Below are 20,457 nucleotides of genomic sequence, written 5' to 3' on the forward strand. Positions count from 1 at the left end.
TACAGTATTATTACCTGTACTCCACTGTTACAGTTGGTAATTGTCTGCAGATGCAAGCAAATTCGGCGTCCGGGAGTTGTCAGGGGGAGGTGGTCGTGCGGGGGGCGGGGCTCAGCAAAAAGCATCATTTTGGCCCTGCTCCGCGACATAATGACGCTAATGCATCATTTTACAGAGGGGTAAAATGCCGCGATTCCCTGAGAATCGCAGCATTTTGGATCTAATTCTGCCCACTTCACTAGGAAGTGGGCAGATGCAGAAGGCTGCCATACTCTCCCCGGAGTCCGGGAGACCTACCCGGATTCCAGGAGTCTCCCAGACATTCCAGGAGAGTTGGCAAGTATGAATTAGATCAGTGTGAATGAATCATCCATGCAAACTGATCTTACCTGTACTCATTCACTGCACTCACTCACTGACTACTTGCAGTCGCTCGCTGTCATTGGGGTACTCAGTAATAAGTAACACTGAGGCCAAGGTTTGCATTCATTATAAACTGACCATCATGGTGGCAATGAGTGCCTCTCTATAGATGGTATAGAGAGGCCGATTTACCTTTATAAGAAATTTTTACCCAGGTGCAAAATTGGCTGCTGAGCAAACCATGCTGCACTACAATGGGTACAAATGCATTTTTAACTTGTAGGGCAAATACTGCATGCTGTACACACACTTGTCATTTCTATTTCTACACTGCATTTTAGAGGTGGACCATGTCAAGTCCCCTTATAATTCTAAATCACGTTCTTTATTTTGTATTTCTTCAACAGCAGCACAAATTGGGCTTGATTCATTAAGGAAAGTAGAGCAAACAAAAGGAATAGCTTTGCACCTTTGCTAAACCATGTTGCTTTGAAGGGGCAAATAAATTTAAAATGTATTGACAGATTTATTGTTGGAGTAGGAAATGATCTAGAATTTTAGTGTTAAAATAAAGCTATCAAGTATTTGTGTGCTACACAAAAAAATAGCAAGTATTTATCTTATGTGCAAAATAATAAACTAATTTGCACTCTAACATGGTTTGTCCAGGAGAAAATGTATTTCTTTTTTAGCTTTCCTTTCCTTAATGAATTGGGAGGATTGTATTTTCTCCTGGTGCAGATTTTGCACCCAGTAGCTGGATTTGCTTTTAATTCTAAATCAACCTCAAAATGCACACCGAAAATTGCTTCTCCTTTTGTGCAAGTGCATCCTCTAATCCATCCATACCACTATTCAGTTACCCTATACATGCCCCCAACATTAGTTCTCATTTTTTCCTCTTCATAGTCAACATTACAACACATAAATACTTTTCTCCACCACAATTATCGATATTAAAAGAATTATCAGATTCCTATAAAACACAAAAACACTCTCAACAACATTTATTACCCACTCTACTCTGCTACACACTGACCACTATACACAGTTCACACAGATATAACACACCTGTTACATACTGATCACTATACACAGGTTATACTGATACACATTGATCATTATATGCAGGTCACATCTGATATCACACAACTGATACACACTGAGCACTATATACCTAAAAAAAAATGTAAAAAAATTGTAAAGCAAGGGGAATATGTCACGGAGAATTTGGGTTTGAAGGTAGGAATCAATAAATACAAAATCCTTTATCGACAAATTCATAGTATCCCTTTTGCGTCACAATTAAAAACAGTAGATAAACTTGTTTACTAAGGATTTTCGGAGTGATTACTAACATTGAAATATGCCAGAGTTATAGCATCTTGATCCTAGACAGAAATTCTGAGCACATGAAATTTAACGTTTCCTGAAAGACCGTGCAAGTCTATTTATCTGCATTTTATGTTCTGTTTGCCAGTGAACATAAAACATGCCCTTAGTGAAAGATGATTTCATTTGTAAAGTAAGACATTAAGCTGTTCGAGAAGTACATATTTAAATTTTTGATCCTAAGGTTACATTCTGATGACTTCTAACAAAACTGCCTACAGTCGGCATGGAGAACCAATTCTCATGAAGGGAATAACCTGTGACCTATTTCTTTAAAGAGACTCATAATGTCTTGGAGCAAAAAATCTGCTTGCTTCCTTCAAGGAGAACGTGATGTGTATTTTAAAAAAAAAGCAGCATGAGGTGTATGAATTATGTATTTGCATTATAGTGCCACATGTTGAACATTTGTGAAAAATATTATAATAGGCTTTTCTGTTCATGTCAGTAATACTATATCATTATATAAAAGGCTGATTCAGTGTCACGTTAGTATGAATAGACAGCATGAATATTTTGCTTACGTGCAGGCATGTTCACATAGTACTATAGACTTTTCTGTGTTGGGATGATTCTCTCTGGACTGGAAATGTTATAGATTAAGGAAGCAAACCATCATAGCAGAAGTTACACATATTTGGTCTGATTAATTAAGGCACCCAATACAAACGTGAATTGCGGTTTTTAAAGCACACGTAAATCGGGCATACGCATCTCCGTATTCAACTAGGAGCGGATCTGAAGAAACGTCTTTTGTTGAATCTGGGTCTAGATTTATGCTCTGACAGACATTACACTTCAGGATACGTCCAATACTTATGAGAGAGCTAAAGTTCCAAATGAACAAACAGAAAAAAATAAAAGTATTAATTGATTGTCACCTGTTAATAGTATAGGACCTGATTCATTAAGGATCTTAAATGAAGAGGTATCTTATTTCAGTCTCCTGGACAAAATCATGTTACAATGCAAGGGGTGCAAAATAGTTTTCTGTTTTGCACATAAGTTAAATACTGACTGTTTTTTCACGTAGCTTCTGTGCGGCCAGGAATTATAGTTTTACATGTGGTCACATGACCGCACAGCAGCGAAACAGCCTGAATGTTGTTCTGGTCAGCATGTGAAGACCTAAACTCACAAACTCAACCTAGCATTTAGACAGATGTTCATCCTGTAAATAAAACAGATTAAACAAATAAAAAAAACTCAATAAAACATATAAAAGAATAAAATAAAATAAAAATTTGCAATAGTTGTAAATAATAACATAGTGCAAATAATGCACATGCCTTACTTAGAATATATCAAACTGTCTTAGAAAATGAACATTTATGAAAATTAGACTCTGAGGAGTCAAATAGGATTATGTTTAAAGAAGCAATACAGAGCAATACAATAGCCCAATAGCACTATAAATTCTAAATTCAGAGACAAGAACATTAGGGCCTATTTGGAGCTAAAAGAATATTACTGTCAAACATTTAAATAAATTTGTCTTTTGCCTCAAAGCAATTGGAATACTGGAGGAAAGTTTTTCAACAAAATAGCAGAAGTTTTCCCACTAACTTTATATATATTTTGCTATTTTTTTGCATATTTCTGGACTATGCTTGGCATCTATTACTGGAGAATTTTGCATTTTGTTATTACTGTGCTTCATGAACATTATTTGTGCTGGTAAGTGATTTCTATGCACATGCATTATCTAAAAAATATCCGACTGCATAAAAAAGTGAAAGTTTATGAAAATTCTCAGAGGAGTCAAGCAGGATTATATTTAAATAATCAATACAGATGCAATACAATTGCCCTGTATCACAATCCATTTAGAGCCAAGAAAATGATGGCAAATTTGAAGCTTGAAGAACATTAACTTTTATATGTAGAAATACTATGTATTCTTAAATCATTCTATAGTGTATATTGTTACATAACACATCACAAAAGCATGAAAGGGGTTAAATTCAGGAGGGACTGAGTGCTGACCTAGATCTGGAGGAGGGGAATGTCAATTAGTATCCATTGTCTACCACAGGACTAGCCCAGACACTTTGGCAGGGGCACTGCAAGAGAATCACTGTGGAAGGGCATCTCATCTGCACTCCCACTACAACCCCCTGGTCCAGCATTCACTAATGTTCAAGAGAGAGACCCAGGGGTTTGCCCGGGGAAGGGAAAACACTGTGGAAATTTGACCTTGGATATAAGGAGCCAGTCCAGGGGGGGGGGAGGGGGGTATTCATGCTGTGGTTGGTTTCCTGGAAGGTGCAAGGCTGGCTGGTGTTGAGTTTCTGTTCTACCAGCAGACTCAATGATCATCGCTGCTCTATATCCTGGAAAGCAGGCTATTGCTACACCTTGGGACTTGTCATCACCACACTCCATTGAGAGATACTCACCAGGTTCTGGGTAAATTGGTGCATCCACAGGAGTGGGGAGACTGATACTCAGAGCCCCACCACGCTGGTGGAGAGTTGGCCAAGCGTCTGGGAATAGCAAGATATCAAGGCTCCCTGGATCCTCAATGCTAACAGATTCTTTTGGCTATGGAACTTTTGTGTGGCTAAGGTGGGTGGGAAACCTTGTTGGGACTCATATTGACTCTAGTGATCTACTGACATATTGTGTAAAGTGTGCAGTTATATATTCTGTTGTGTTACTGTTTAAATAGTCAAGGAAATTTTTGTATCTTTCCTTCTGCTCCTTGCCTGTGTGATACTTGAACCAAATGGGGCCGGGTAACTTAATGGACTCTGCTTCAAAGGTGCATTTTCTAATTTACAGTATAGTTGTTTTTTTTCTGAAGCTGCAGAAAACCGCTTTAATATGTCTGCGATGGTACTGGATGTTGGAGGAGAAAATGAGGATATCATCCAAATATACCACAACAGTATGGTACAGTAAGTCTCAAAAGATATGAAATTTTTAAAAACCGCAGAGGCATTGCTCAGTTCAAATGGCATACTCATAGTGCCCCACCCTTGTGTTAAAGGTGCTTTTCCATTTGGCGCCTTGTCTGATTCAAATCAAATTGTAGGCCACACGGAGATCTAATTTTGCAAATATCTTCGCACCTTTGACTCTGTCAAATAACTCTCTGATGGATTGTGAAACGAAAGAGGATAAGCACTGCTACGTGGTGGGTTTTAACACTGAACGAGATCAATGGGACAGTCCCAATCCCAATGAGGTGGGAGAGTCCCAGCAGCCTGTTTACTGAAAATGTCTAAGACCTCTTTGAAATCTTAAGGAACTGCCAACACTTCTTTATCAGAGGTAGAGTGATGTGGAAGAACATGTTGTAAACAAGACCTTAAGCAAGTTGCACCCCATGACAAGATTTGCGGAATTGACCATTCGATATGGGAGTTATGTGTTTGAAGCCATGGGAACCCGAGGACCACAGGGCTGGTGTCTTCAGGTATGACCAGAAAGGTAGGAGTCTCAGAATGCAGAGCTCCTCTTTGAAGCATCACTGGAGAAGTCTGATGCGTAATGGTACACCCTGGAATTTGGCTGCCATCTATCTCAGTGGTCATAAGAACTTTCACAAATGGCATGGCTAGTTCAGCAGCTAATTTGGCAGATATGAAATTCCCAGAAACTGCAGACTCCAGCAGGGCTGAGAGGTATTGGGAGCCTTGTGCATGCTTCAGAGTTACTTGGATAATACAGTTCTTGCCTTTTGGGGACAGAAGGGCCACTCCTAGACTGACCTCCACATGGTACATTTCCCAACTTTTAAGGAGAAGAATGTAGTAGATTTCCGGAACTGGCACAGTGCAGGCAAAGTTTCTCTCTGACTCGCCGTTCCCACTCTGCTGGTGAACTACGGGCTTTGCCCAGTTGCATGGGTTCTTCAGAAAGAGGAGATAGTGGATGGACCCATGGAATAGTGCCGAACTTGGAGCGCTTCAGCCACCTCGATTGCAGACGGTAATTAACTTGTCTAGAGTCGTGGGAAGCTTCCGAGACACTAGTTCATCCTTAATATGTTAAGACAGGTCCTACCAGAGGACCACAACAACAACCTCATTATTCCAAGACAACTCAGAGGAAAGCAGAAAGAAAGCAGCAGTACAAATAGTATGTGTTTGTTTACAAATGAAGAAGTGCTAGTCAAGAATGCTGCATGCGACAAGGAGGCACCTGGATAGCCGCGGACATGGTAAGTGCGGCTAAGACCTCGATGTGTGACAGTTAGAGGCCTACAGGAGTTCTCTGAATTTCATGCGGGACACTTGATAGAAGAGATTACTCCTGCTGCATCGCCACATTCCCATATTGCACATTACCTATAAACAAATATCCCCATCTACCTTTACAGTTTATGCATATTGTGTCCTGCAACCGAAATATCTTGCTTTACTTTCTTTTTGTCACTGCACAACTCATGTAGCAGAATAGGCTATTGGTTAATTATCCTAATATCAGCATGAATTGGGCAGGTAATGCTGTCAAATCATGTACCATGCAAATTTACATCACTACTTATGAAACCCCTAAGGAGTTCTGGAAAAACAGACTCTTAAAAGATCCTGAATGTTTATCTAAAGTAACTAGACAATCAATGACTTTATATCACACAATAAAAAATTGGTAGGTATTAAAATGTATATAAAGAAATGTCTTAATCCAGGAAGGGACAAAGATTTAAAAAAAAGACAGATAAAAATGGTTAAGCAACATGGTAAAACAATTAGCTCACTTGGCATAACAACATAAAAACTCCCTCCTCCATGTTGTCCTCACAATACCCAGCCATTTCAGTCATATTGTGCTGGACATGAAAAAGCAATTCACAAAGCCAGAATTTGTATGCTTTAAAAGCAACAATATTTCAAGCATAGGAACAAAAATGGAAAACTGTTGGTGAGGGACCTGAGGGAAAACAAATCAAAGCATATAACTCACATATTCAAGACAAATGGGGTTGCAGGAGGGACCAGATGCATAACATTGCAGAAGTCTTTCAGAGATAGAGGTATATTTACTAAACTGTGGGTTTTAAAAAGTGGACATGTTGCCTATAGCAACCAAGCAGAATCTAGTTATCATATATTCATGCTTCCTGACTGTCCTGCCAGACTTACAGTTTGTCCTGATAAGTGAGGGGAGGGGTTTTAGTTTTTGTTTTTTCAGTGTAGCTGCTGCTGTAAAGCTGCTGCTAAGGAATGTCCCTGTGACATCACCGGGTCATGTGGCTGCAGCAGTCACATGGTAAACAGTGCAGATGGGCTGCTAGAACTCTGTCATTTGTGAAGAAAAAGGTAAGAAGAAGGGCAATGTAATGAGGAGGGGTTATGTGTGTTTAAAGTATGTGTGTGTAATACATGTGGGCAGAGGGGGCATGTGTGTAAAATAAGTAGGCAGAGGGGGCATGTGTGTTTAACATATATGTAGGTAGAGGGGGCATGTGGTTGAGTGAGTATGTTTGTGGTGATTTGATAGCCAGATGATTCGGAGTTTTGATGCTGTATGGTCAGTGCATCATTTAATATACAATGTAATAAAAATAAAACAAACAAAAATGGTGTTTACTTCTATTCTTAACCAGATTTATTACCCCACACCCACTGTCTCAGGGGTGTGGGAAGAGTCCTAGTGCCTTCAACATGCTACGGGTTCCCCTGCTTTAGTGCCACCATCCCAGGGCTGGTTGGCCTAGTGTTGGATATTGACAAATCGGGGGGACCGCACTCATTTTTTCCCCCTGATTTTTTGCTAACCAGCCTAGACAGGCAGCACTAGGGTTAATAGCTTTCGGGAGGGGGTGAGCGCAAGATATTTGTTTTGTTTTCAATTATTTATTTAAATCTTCTTTTTACACTGTAGAGTGCTGGCCCACCCAGCAGCTGTAAAGCTGCCAGGCCGGCTCATCACTTAAACTAGCCCCCTTCCAGGAGCAAGAGATACGACTGAGCTGCACAGATCTTTTCCGTGCAGCTCACCTTGATTTAGATGCTGCTGCTCGGGAAAACTTTTACTGTACAATGACTACCTACCCACTCCCATTCCTCACCCCGTTACCACCCCTAAAACATAGCCTGCAGTATATCTATTTGCCCTGGTTACTGTCTATGCTCAGTAGGGTAGCAGTGGATTCTGCGCATGCGCAGTAGGTTTTTTTATGCCAAGGCGTGCGTTCAAACATACAAATTTGCTTTTCAATGTGGTACACATGAAATAAGGTTGGTCTCTAGGGCACACCTAGTCCAAAAAACAAATATAAAATCACATTTATTAATTCACAAATTAAAATATTGATCAATTAATTATACTGGCCCATGAAGGCAAAATATTTAAGATCAGAATAAGTGAAAAAGTGTAGAAAAGTGTAAGATAAGATAGTTTAAAAACACTGACCCACAGTGGGAGCTGGTAATTGGTGTATCTTATCACTCCAAAGCAGTCTGTATTTAAATTCAAAATGTACAAGTTTTCAAGTTGAAAAAGTGATTTGTGCAATACAGTTTCATTAGCAAATGTATATGTCTATTGATTATAGTTGGGGAAGCACCCCCTCATAGCACATTATTTATATTAGAGTACATATGTGACTTGTGTGAGGGGCCCAATCCCTTGAGTGGACCTATATTTTTCTGTTTCTTAGTGCGTGCAACTTGGTTTAATGAGTCAGGCCCCCAGTCAGCAGGGTGCAAGTGCTTACTATTTTTAATAGTGTTTTGTCTTTGTGTTTGTGTCTCCAAAATGATAGCTTTCAGAGTTTGTGAAGAAGCAGCAATGTAAGATGTGGACCAAAGAGCTTCAGGCAATAAAACATCAAAAAGGCTTTCATTATTTAAAGATTATTGACGGAATCACCACCCTTTCCTTCAAAAAAAGACGGGGTACTACATTTGCTTTTTGTTAATTTTGCGGAGCTGACTTTTCTGTAGGTCATGGGGGCTATAATGCTGTCACCAGACATATAGCTACAGATAAACATGGAGCTTCTGGTAAGGCTGTCACACGAAACACATCTTTAACACATCTCCAAAGTCTACATTAACAGACAATGTAACTAAAGCTGATGTTTTATTTTACTGGATTTTTAGTGGAACATCATATTTCAATTGCAAGCAGTGATCATGTCAAACACTTATTTAAAAAAATGTTTCAAAGACTCCAAAATTTCCAAACAGTATGGATGTGCAGCTGTGGAGCAGTGTCCCGCCGCAGCGCCCACAAAGAGGGTGAAGATGTGTCCCGCTGCTGAGCTCGTGAAGAGGGTGAAGACAGAAGAAAAGAAAATGTATTCCTGAGTTCCAGTGATGGTGAGTACTTTGCTTCCTCCTTCCTCGCAGGTCCGGGCAGCAGTGGGCAGGTGAGCCAATCGGGGCTCACCTCCCCTTGCTGGCCAATCGGCGGCCGGATGAGTGAGCCAATCCTGGCTCACCTCCAGCTGTTTAAATTATTGGTGCTGTGGCCAATGAGTGATGACATCGCACCAGTGGTATTTAAGCCACTGGACGCCACCATTTTCTCAGAAGTCCGGTCGGAGCAAAGAAGAGAGGACGTCGTGGGACGTCCGGAGTCTAGAAAGAAGAAGATGCCGGCAGAGGTGGCAGGGTGCCTTTGTAAGGACAAAGAGCTACCCTGCCACAAGCAAACAGCGCCGGAGATGTCAGCGGGGAGCCCTTGTAAGGGCTAGGAGCACCCCCGCCCAGATGAAAGCCGCCAGAGAGCGCCGGAGACGCCAGCGGGGAGCCCTTGTAAGGGCTAGGAGTGCCCCCGTCCAGAAGACAGATGCGCCGAACAGGAAAAGAGGCGTCGCCGGCTAGAGGGTCTGGAAGACCCGGAGAAGACTTCGGGAGGCAAGTAGAATATCCTACAGGTGCAAGATGTCAGGCCCCCATTAAAGGTAGGCCTCTTGTTCACTTATTGTACTCCTGTGATAATCTGTGTCTGTGGGGACAAGGGGTAGTTAGAATGCACATACACAGTTAGGGAAGGACACACAGTAGTCTTCCCGTCCCGTAGGTCCCTGGGGTTAAGCTGATTTCCTGAGGCAGTGATTGGGTACCTCACTGACAGTGCAGCACAGCCCTTTTGAATTCCATCAGTCAGTCCCGTGGTTCCAATTGGGTGTCCAGTCTGAGTTCCGGCAGGGTCCCTGGCGGTTCCAGATTGGGCAGTGTTCCATTTTGGTAAAGGCGACCATCTCAAATTCTGGTGGTGGCCACTGGCGATTCCAAGCGGAAGCTGCCACTCCGGTGGTGCGTTGTTCCAGTGAACCCCGATTGTGCAGGTAGCGACTGGTCCTTGGGATTCCGTGAGTGACCCCATAGTGAGAATATAGTCTTCTCGGTATGACCTGGGTGAAGGTTTAGGATCAGCCCTCCGGAGTAGAACGTGAACACCGGCTGGTGTTCCCCGTAGGTAGAGGGAGGAGGTTTAGGAAGTACACTACACCCAGTTTATAGAGTTGCATTACCCGTCCATTAGTTGTTTGTTGTAGGGTCAGTGCACCTGTTGTTAGCTAGTGCCAGTTGTGTGGGTTGTACATACTAGCCTGACTGGTAAAGTAGAGGGAGGCTGTGTTGTTTTCTGTCTTCCACAGGTGACGGAGACGGGCAGGAAAGCAGGGACCAGAAGTTGGATTGCCCGGGTGAGTAAAGCTCTCTATTCCCACTTCTGGTTAGGCCCTCACAGAAGGGTGAGTAGATGGTTTGGGGCGGGACTGTTCCTGGTCCCAAATACTCGTAGTCCCGCACACTTGGCAAGAACAAATCCAGGTGGCGGCAAGCGAGATTGACTTGAGTGTCTCTGCTCCCTGCCGTGGTCTCGGACAGTCCTTTTCTGGTAGGCACGGCCTTAACTTCTGTTTCTTCATTAGAGGGAAGTGGAGTGAGGTGACAGAGGTTCAGCTGCTGGTTGGCTGGGATAGGAGAGTGGCTGGGGTGACCCAGAAGGGGACGGGAGGTGGCCATCATTTGGAAGGTAAGATATTTGTGTGCGTCTGTCATGTTCCCCACAGGCCTTACACAGTGACAAAAACAGCCCACATCATTCAGGGGTCAATAGCCCCTGAAGCACTTAAAAATGTTAGAGGAGTTATTTCGGAGCATAAAAAATATTTTGGCCTGTCATTATGTTGATTGGAGTTGATTGGAGTAAGTGTGCAACCTACAGGGGAAATACCACAGTGTTTTCAACAGGATAAGGGAAAAACAATCATCAGATTATAAAGTGTATGCCGTAGGCTGTCCCTGACATCTAGTACATTTAATGGCAGAAAATTCAGCTAAAATGCTTGCAATAAATGCTGAGGATTTAGTTATGGATTGTAACACAGGTGTCCAAAAGATTTTAAAACATGTGAAAACACGATGTTTGTCTCTAGAAAAATTAGTTGAGCGTACTTTGTTTTTTTGGGATGGGATATGCGCTTACTTTGTGAGCACCTTTGAAGAAGAAAATACTAACCTTGGTCCAAGGGAACAAAGAATATTAAAAACTAATAAAAATAATTTGGCAAAAGTGTACTTCCTTTTCCTACATGCACTTCTGCCTATATTTACAAAGTTCAATGTTCTTCTACAAACAGAGGCGCCAATGATCCATGTTTTGCACCCAGCCATGTTGACATTATATAGAGAAATACTGCTGAGGTTTGTGCAGCCTGCAGTACTTGCTGGAGCTGACAATATAAGGGACATAAACTATAAGATCCTTCTGTACAATTGGCACCCTTTGACCTTCTTCTGGGCTTTGATCCTATAAATTATGCAAGAAGGGAAAACTTAACTGACACAACTGGGTACAGAAGAATTCTGACCAATGCTGTACAGTTTTTTTTTGCAGAGGCCTTAATTACTTAAAGAAGACGATGCCTTTACAAGATTAAGGGGTATATTTACTAAACTGCGGGTTTAAAAAAGTGGAGATGTTGCCTATAGCAAACAATCAGTTTATAGCTGTCATTTTAAGGAGTGCACTAAATAAATGATAGCTAGAATCTGATTGGTTGCTATAGGCAATATCTGCACTTTTTCAAACTAACAGTCCTCAATAACTTGGTATTTGTGAATCCCAGCAGTCACTTGTCTTCAAACCTCCATAATGTTCAAGCCATTGTTGCTAAATTCTCTTGTGTTATACGTGCACATGAGATGGACAACTTGTTAAGTTTATTTTCTCTTATATAAGATAGTTTGTGAACATGATTCCTCTTATATATGTTAATATACAATGTAAATATATTTTATACAAGGGTTAATTTAATAAATGATTTTTGTGTTATTGTGTGTAGCCTAATGTTTTGAATCAATACAGAGTTGATAGTAATGGTTAGAATGATAAGACAAATCTATCTGGCAGCATGCTGCACGCATCATTAGACCAGCCCTCTGGGTGCTGCAAGACACAATCCACTTCCCCACAAAAGGCACGCCAACCGGGTGGCGCAAGACACGACCTCTCTAGCATGCCGCAACACTTTGTCCCTCTTTCTAATTCTCAAATGTTTGGAGGTATGTTTATTTAGTACATTCTACAAAATGACAGCTAAAATTTAAATTGGTTGCTATAGGCGACGTCTCAACTTTTCAAACCTGCAGTTTAGTAAATATACACCATAGACTCAGCCCATCCTAGAAAACCTAATGCTCCCTTCTCAGTAGAGTACAAACTTATACAAAAAATAATTCATAATTAATTAAAATGAAATTAACACAGAAAACAATGGAAGCTTTAGTTAGATGTATTATTTAATATTATTGTGTTCTGGAATACTATAATAGCCCCCGGTAAAAGTCCTGGATCTGACCTAAATCAGATCGGATCCTAAAACATTAAAGCTTTATGGAAAAATCATGGTCAACAGTTATATGTTTGGGCCACATTGACTTGTGCCTATGTGAGAAGAACGAGATAATACATTGAAAACAATTGATGCAATAATTTTTCCCATTCTCTTAACATTCCCATAACAGATCATTTCAACAGATGCTGAATAAACATTAGAGAGGGTAGGCTGGGCTTTTATAGAGCATACACATAAGGGATTTAGTTTGGGAAATATTATGATGGCAAGGATAATGACTCTTTTTCCCACCCTCAATTTTAAGGGTAGATCAAACAGATTTTTCCTATCCATTTTCTATTACAAACTAGACTATGCAGGAATATCCTTTATCCCACCTTCTGCATAACTATAAAACACCTAGAAAACCTGACCAGTGGTAGTCATTATAGCGAACCAGTAAATGCCAACAACACTTACAATGATATGTTAATCGTGACTGCTGTAATTCTCAATATGAAACAAATTATACTTGTACAACCCTTCCTAAAAAACATTATACAGCAGAAGGGTCCTCGCATTGTCCCCTTAATAACAGCAATGTAACTATCGCCATTTGAAGTGATGTAAATCTCACTGCCGGTATGTTCCTTTCTCAGAATTGTTGTATATCAGTTTTTCAACAAGTCTAATTTCTCAAATGTTGAGAATTACAGCAGACGAGATTAACATGCCGTTGTAACTGTTGTCGTCATTTACTTGTTCGCACACTCGTACCCCTCCCAACCTGACATGATAGGTTTACTGAATGGTGGCAGAGAACACAAAATAACAATATTTGGCAATGACTTATTGAAATACATCATTAACCCCCTCACATCGCTACCAAACTAAATTAATCTTTTAACACATTCAGCTACCTATCATGCTATAAGAATAATCTTACTAATGCTCTTAATATAACAAACATTAGTAAATGTCCTACACTGCTCCTTTCCGTTCAAGTGGCAAACTGCCAGCATTAAATATTAACTAATTAAAAGCCCCAGTGACACTAACAAGCTTTATACATACAACTTCAACCTGTTATTAAAAATTGTTGAAGCAGTATTAATGAGGTAGGATCTTCCACACTTCACCTGGAAGTGTGAGCATGTTAAAAACAAACATATTGCCACATATTCTCTACTTGCTCCAGACAATAACAGTAGCTCCTTACATGTTTAGGAGGTTGATTTCAATAAAAGCCCCAGGCTGAGCTTCGCCCTTGTAATTAAACCCACAGATCATGTAGGACCCGGTAAGAGGAACAACTTTTATCCATATATCCTGGACCTGCCCTCTCCTCTCCACCTATTGGAGAAAAGTCTCAAAGATTTGTACAGCAATTGAGGAAATAGAGATAATTCCCAATCCTTGTTTATTGTTACTTCACTACAGACCTGAACCAATAGTAAATTACAAGAATACGGTACTTCCCTCCTTTTAAACACAGCAAAGTCATGATCAAGAGACATTTGTGTTTCAGAGTTACCCAAAGTATTAAAGAGTAGATGCAAAGAGTTTAGGAAGTTAGATGTACAGGGTCTCATTTAGTGTTGTATAAACAAACCTTCCTGCTCTCGAACCACCTGCCAATCACACCAAACTACCCATTAATAAGTACTTCTACCTTCTACTCACCATTCGGATTATGTCTAGGGAGAAGACAACAACAATTACTTGGGAGAAGGAATACAGAGTAGAAGGTAGGGGGTGTTCGGGTGATGGCCAGAAGTAGAGACTCTACTCCTATTGCTGACATATCATTTTGGTCTTGGCCTGGGCGCATGGCTACAGATATTTGAGCCAAGCAAGTGTCCCCACTGAATATCTTACTCACTGATGTACCAGTGAGGGCCCCACCAAGAGAAAAATGAAACCGTACAATGACACTCGCCAGATAGTCACCATCTTCACTTCTTGGTCATCTGTAACTCCAAGGATTGGCGCCTAGAAAAAGGGCGACACACATTAGCCCACCCACAGTGATGTCTACAGACTAACGCATACCACCCACTCTAGTGCTAGTTATAACAATGATACAACAGTGTCCTGGTCCTAACAAATGTACGGCATTACCGGTGTGCTACACAACTTTAACTCTTAGCGCTAGGTGTAGTGTACTATCTCAACTACAATCCCCACAATTCCAAGATATTAGTACACAGAATGAAGGAAACAGGTACAATAACAAACACCAAAAGTCTACCTTTAATGGGGACCTGACTTCTGGATTCCATAAGGGAAAAATACCTTAAAAGCCTGCTTTTAATGGAGTCCTGACTTCCAAAGGCAAGGGCATATGAAGTGCATATACACAGAACCGTAATCTACCACCACACAATGGCAACCTTTTAGGAAATGTACAAAAGGGTCAGACCGGGCACAGTCTCAAAATTACAGGTCTACCTACTAACTGTGCCAGTCCTAATGCCAAGCTGGTCTCCACAGGCCTAGTGCCTGAATTTCTTTTCCCCACAGGATATGTATTTAAGCAATACATACTGGGCATTATAACATTAGCATGCTTTTAACATTGAAACAAATATAGGACAAGGAAACCTGTTCAAAATGCTTACAATCTTAGGAAAAGGAATAGATTGCACCGACATACATTTCCTTACTTGTCTCAAAATATCTCCCAACTCGACACCTCCGTTCTGCACAAGATCTGCGTCTCTCTTCCACTCTCATCACATCCTCCCACTCCCGGTTACAGGACTTTTTTCGGGCTGCACCCACTTTGTGGAATTCCCTCCCTCGCACAGTAATACTTTCCTCTAGTCTTCAAACCTTCAAGCGTTCACTTGAAAACCCACCTCTTCAGACAAGGTTATGATATTCCTCAACCAGCATCTTAATTTCCTTAGATTACCCAATTACCATCCTCTACACTGCTAATGCAAGACAACAACCCTCTGACCAACATTGCAACACACACAGCCCACTCAATACTTTTACCTTTGCGTTCTAGCTGGTCCATTGTGCAATATGATGTAGCACATGCCCTTGTGTTTCTAACTCCCATTGTCCTATAGATTGTAAGCTTGCGAGCAGGGTTCTCTTACCTCTCTGTCTGTATGCATTACCCATTATTGTCCTATCAATGTTTGTTCCCAATTGTAAAGCGCTACGGAATTTGCTGGCGCTATATAAATAAATGATGATGATAGATACAAGAGCTAAGGAAAACACTTGTAAGACTGTATTGCAAATAAGATTGAGGTGCTAGACGTTCTGATAGATCACAATGGCAGCACGGTGGCTAAGTGGTTAGCATTTCTGCCTCACAGCACTGGGGTCATGAGTTCAGTTTCCGACCATGGCCTTATCTGTGTGGAGTTTGTATGTTCTCCCCGTGTTTGCGTGGGTTTCCTCTGGGTGCTCCGGTTTCCTCCCACACTCCAAAAACATACTAGTAAGGTTAATTGGCTGCTATCAAAACTGACCCTAGTCTCTTTCTCTGTCTGTCTGTGTATGTGTGTGTTAGGGAATTTAGACTGTGAGCTCCATTGGAGCAGGGACTGATGTGAGTGAGTTCTCTGTACAGCGCAGCGGAATCAGTGGCGCTATATAAATAAATGGTGATGATGATGATCACAGTGAGTTGTTGTTATTATAATGTCACAGTTATATCCTTGTCTGAAGAGAAGAGTTTTGAGTAGAGTTTCATGTAAGCGTGAATTGTCATTCCCTGATGTAATATTGTAACCATTTGTTAAGTGTATCCAGCCAAAAGGTAATTCAGTCAAGCCATTCCATTGAATAATCAAGGTAACAGAGACAGTGGGCCTGCGTCATTAAGGAAAGTAAATTAAGAAAAAGAAGTAACCATACTACAATGCAAGGGTTGCAGATTAGTTTATTATTTTGCATGTAAGGCTAATATCGGCTCATTTTTCTTGTAGCACACAAATAATTAATCGTTTTAATTTTAGACTGAAATTTAAGGTTGATCTAGGACATGCCCTACCCCGACCATAAATCTGTCCCCACATTTTAAATTTACTTTCCCCTCCAATGCAACATGGTTTTGCCCAGATGCAAAGTTACTAATTTTTTCCTTTACTTTTCTTAATCCTCACCTAAAATCACAAATTGCCACTGAAATTCAACATTACTATTCAAATATTTTCCATATTTTAGTTATTTTTCTAAAAAATAGAGATCCAAATCCAAAACCAAAACACACGAGGGTGGTTTTGCCAAAACCAAAACACAATCTTAATCCATATCCAAAACCAAAACACAGAGGTCAGTGAACATCTCTAGTACTTATACTGTACACTATTATTGGGGGGTGGATGTACTAATACTAAACTATTATTGGGGCGGATGTACTTATAGTATACACTATTATTGGGGGGGGGTGGATATACTTGTACTGTACACTATCATTGGAGGAGGATGTACTAGTATTCCACACTATTATTTGAATGGGAGGATGCACTGTTGGGTGAGATGTATTAATACATACAGGGTGGGCCCCACTGGCTGAGAGTACCTCTTTCTACCCTAGTGGCAATTGACTTATCCCTATGTTTTTGGACTGTGCAAGAACACACAAACTCCACAGGGTCAGGCATGGCTATTTAGAAAATGTGAAGACCAATTATATAATGTGAGGGATGTTGGGGAGGGGCTATTTATTAAAAGTTGATGCAAATGCCAGAGATGGTTTTGGGGGAAGGATGCCTAATAAAGAGATGAGTTTTCAGAGTGAGTCAAAAGATTCTAAGGCTTTGGGAACATTTGTTTGGGGGTATGGTGATGAAATCCTTAAGTGGTTAGCTGCACATGAGAGGTCTTGTAGGTGAGAGTGAGAGCTGGTTACCATATGATTAATTGATCAATAGTGAAGCAAGTTTATGGTTTTCAAAGCATTGACTGTTTGCATAACCACTTCTTATAATATTGCGCTCAGAACATTTCCTGCTGGATTCAAATGCCACATGCATTTATTCTGAGAACATTGATATTGCTTAGTTCTCTTACTACACATTTCTATTGGAACTGTGAATTTAGACTTTACTCTGAACCTAGTTGAAATCTCTCCTAGAATTATTTGGGAAATGTATTTGAAAGCTGCTTGCTGATATTTCTTATTATGAACATTTTAGCTATTTATTAATTGATGTCACTACTTATGGGCCAGGCTGTTTTCTTAAGTTCTACTTGCAACCTGACTTAGACCTGTACCATAATTGTATAGCTGACTAAAATATTTTCACATGTATTCCTGCATTCATTGAGAATAGTTATTGTAAATCAGAGTTTACTAGCCTCTGAGATCTGATATTGCATGTATATACATATATACATGCAATATCATGTATATATCATGTCAGGACTCCTACAAGTCCTGACAGGTCTACAGTACCGTGTATGCAGGATTAGAGTCCAGATGATAACTTGTGGGAGCGAAAAGTCCCGAGGCCTAGATTGCATTTGGAAACCTTGATACTACACACTGTTGCATTGTACCTCTGTGTACTATCTAAGGCGGAAGTCTTTATTGAACTATTGTTGTGCTCCATTCCTGCATTGGATATGTGCATTGGATAGCATTAAAAGTAGAGGTAATAATCATGGGAGACTTTAAGCTACCTGATTTAAACTGTGAGGGGTCTTTTGCAAGTTTCACTAGAAATAGGGACATTCTGAATTCCTTACAGGGAGCATCTCTCAAGCAATTAGTGAGGAAGCGCACTCGAAAAGACACAATATTACACGTAATACTTACAAATGGTGACAAAATATCTGACGTAAATGTAGGTGTGAACCTAGTATTCAGTGTCCATCAAGTAGTATGGTTTAGTATAAAGACAGAGACCGACTCAAACAACACAAAAATAAAGGTGTTAGATTTTAGGAAGGTTGACTTTGTAGAGATGGGGAAATTTGTAACTGATTCTTTGGCAGAATGGAGGAACTTAAAGGAAGAGCAGGAGAGGTGGGAAAAATTAAAAAAATACAATACCAATAGCAACAGACCTTTGTATCAAAAGGGTAAGAAAAGCAGAAGGAAAAGGAAGCCAGCGTGGTTTGCAAAAAAAGTAGCAAATATTGTGAAATCAAATAAGTTAGCCTTTAGGAAAAATAAGCTGATTCAGAATAATGACAGAGGTATATCTTGTTAGACAGAAGGAAGCTAAGAAGGTAATCAGATGTCCAAAGGCACAAGCAGCAGAGAAAATGGCCCAGTAGGCAGGGCCCTCTTAACAACATTTTGGGCCCCCGGGCAAACAGTGCACAGGGTCCCTTATATATACATATATATATATATATATATATATATATATATATATATATATATATATATATATATATATATATATAAAAAGTGACTATATATATATGGGCCCTGCAGCCCAGGGGGGCCCGTCGGAGGCAGCACAAAAAAAAAACCTGAAAAAAAAAAGAAGAAAATACTTACCTTGCGCTCCGCAATGGATGTCGGGCGGGCGTGATGACGTCATGCCTGACATGCACTGCGACCAGGGAGGGAGCCGGATCGCCAGCTGACCGCAAAGTAAGTATTTTCTTCTTTTTTTTCAGGTTTTTTTTTGTGCTGCCTCCAACGGGCCCCGGGCACCTGCCCATTGTGCCCAATGGGAAAGACGGCCCTGCCAGTAGGTAAAGTGGGCAAAACTTTTTTTAGGAATATAATTGAAAGGAGAAAAACAAAAGGAGGAATTTTAAGACTAAGATAGAGAGTGAGAGCCTTGTTGAGACAAGATAATAGCAGATCAACTTAATTAGTTTTTCTCAGTATTCACTATAGAGAAAGAGGGGAAGGGGTTACAGTTACATTGCAAGTATATTGACAAAAATGAGATAGATACAAGTACATTTACAGAGGAGAAGTTCCTACTAGAACTGTAAAAGCTGAGAATGGATAAATCAATGGGGCCAGATGGACTACATGCAAGGATACTAAAAGAGCTAAAAAGCGGGTGCTGGTAACACCATTGACAGAATTATTCAACCAATCACTAGCTACAGGAGAAATTCCAGAGGACTGGAAAATAGTGAATGCTGTCCCACTGCACAAAAGTGGCAGAAAGGAAGTGGCAAGCAACTACAGACCAGTAAGTTTTATATCAGTAGTAGGGAAATTGATGGAAACACTCTTATAAGAAAAATTTGCGTTGCTTGGTATCCAAGATGGCTTGGTTTTCTGAAGGCTCCGTTGGTGGCTAATATATTAAATCATCCATCCAAGCCTAACTTGCCGATAGTCAGCGCTAACTAGTCCCTTTAGCTGGCTTATAGCCCAAGCAGCCAGTTCTTGGTGGAATTTTTGCTGGAGTTGAATTCGGGGACTCAGTATACTCGTCTGAAGGACACTTGACATTTTTAGCGCAAAAGGCACCAGGTCCATCATTTGGTGACTTACTTTCTTGTGAGCCATGTCTTTGGACTTCACCCATCTCCCTGCCAGTGACTACCCTCTAGAGGTTCCCCTGTACCCTGGTCTCCTTTCTACTTGCAAAGATAACACAGACAGTGAGATGGTCGGCATGGCGGGCTGCCCATGTTCCAACCTCGCAGGTGTCCTTACTGGTGCCATTACCTGCCTCTTGCCATTTCTATCTGTATTCACCAGGAGTGATAGCCAGGATTCCTCGGCCCTCTCTCTGTAAGCCATGATCATGGAGCTGATCTCTACTGCCAGAAGCTGTGGAGGCCTTTCACCTCAGATCGCTGCCGTGCTTTTGTGGACACAGATTAGTTGATCCCATATTTCAACTGCCGGGCATCCTGCTATTTTCTCCCAGGGATCCCTGTGCCTCTCAAAGCAGAGTCTTAGAACATTTTCTTCTCTGACTGGACTCCACAAGGATAAGACTAATGATCCCCTAGCCCTCCCCTATATAACACTACCAGCTATAAATTAGCAATACCTGCCT

General features: G+C 40.8%; 1 long non-coding RNA gene and 1 other non-coding gene across 2 annotated transcripts in view; one reads left to right on the forward strand and one right to left on the reverse strand.

Annotated features, from left to right (window-relative positions):
* Positions 1-205: 205 nt before the first annotated feature.
* On the forward strand, positions 206-325 carry LOC142102653 (small nucleolar RNA SNORA5). Its single transcript, XR_012679307.1, has one exon. It is a non-coding gene; the product is annotated as a small nucleolar RNA SNORA5 (small nucleolar RNA).
* Positions 326-2,854: 2,529 nt separating this feature from the next.
* Positions 2,855-20,457, reverse strand: part of LOC142101604 (uncharacterized) — a 28,593-nt gene continuing 10,990 nt past the window's right edge. Inside the window, exons 2-3 of the long non-coding RNA XR_012679070.1 lie at positions 14,430-14,494; positions 2,855-2,926 (exon numbers count right to left, since the gene is read on the reverse strand). This is a non-coding gene — a long non-coding RNA (uncharacterized LOC142101604). The remainder of the gene's footprint in view (positions 2,927-14,429; positions 14,495-20,457) is intronic.

This window comes from Mixophyes fleayi, chromosome 9, assembly GCF_038048845.1.
Source record: "Mixophyes fleayi isolate aMixFle1 chromosome 9, aMixFle1.hap1, whole genome shotgun sequence".
In the NCBI taxonomy this organism is placed as follows: domain Eukaryota; kingdom Metazoa; phylum Chordata; class Amphibia; order Anura; family Limnodynastidae; genus Mixophyes; species Mixophyes fleayi.